Genomic DNA, 998 nt, shown 5'->3' on the forward strand with positions numbered 1-998 from the left:
CAGGAGCAGGGAAGTGATCCTTCCCCTGTACTCTGTGTTGGTGAGGCCACACCTTGAGTATTGTGTTCAGCTCTGGGCCCCTCAGTTCAGGAAGGACATTGAGGTGCTGGAGCGGGTCCAGAGAAGAGCAACGAGGCTGGTGAAGGGACTTGAGCACAAGTCCTATGAGGAGAGGCTGAGGGAGCTGGGTTTGTTTAGTCTGGAGAAGAGAGGGCTTAGAGGTGACCTCATCACTCTCTTCAACTACCTGAAGGGAGGTTATAGCCAGGTGGGGGTTGGTCTCTTCTCCCAGGCAACCAACAATTAGGACAAGGGGACATGGGCTCAAGCTCTGCCAGGGGAAGTTTAGGTTAGATGTTAGGAAGAAATTCTTTACAGGGAGAGTGATCAGGCATTGGAACAGCCTGCCCAGAGAGGGGGTGGATTCACCATCCCTGGAGGTTTTTAAACAGAGATTGGACGTGGCCTTTAGTGCCATGATATAGTAATTGGAGTTGGATCAGGGGTTGGACTTGATGATCTTGGAGGTCTTTTCCAACCTATTGTATTCTAATAGGCAATGATTAAAAAAATGACATGTGAAAAGAAAAGCAACTGGCCCCAGTCAAACCAAGGGCCCATCCAGCACAGTAGGTTGTTTTAGAGAGTAGCCAGTAACTTATGAATGGAGAAGAGTATAAGGAGCAGTAATAGAAACACTTCCCCAAAGTACTCTTCTGGTCTTCAGCTGTTCAACTTCCTGATGTGGTGTCACGGTTTTAATAGACTGAGGTGGTTTATTCTCTTATAAATTTGTCAGGTTGCTGTTTTGCCAGACCGTTGGGAAGCAAGAAATTTCACACTGGTGCTATCTATGCTGTATAGTGAAAGGAACTGTTGTCACAAGAAAACTTGGAAGAGAGTAAAGTCATGTGTTGGAAGAAAGGTGTGAAGTAGGCAAACAAGTGGGGAAGACTGGCCACAGTCTTTAACAGCATAACAGTTTCCAGGATCAATCA

Source organism: Empidonax traillii, unplaced genomic scaffold (genome assembly GCF_003031625.1).
Source record: "Empidonax traillii isolate 1590-97213 ecotype Southwest subspecies unplaced genomic scaffold, ASM303162v1 scaffold75:size1520028, whole genome shotgun sequence".
NCBI classification, from domain to species: domain Eukaryota; kingdom Metazoa; phylum Chordata; class Aves; order Passeriformes; family Tyrannidae; genus Empidonax; species Empidonax traillii.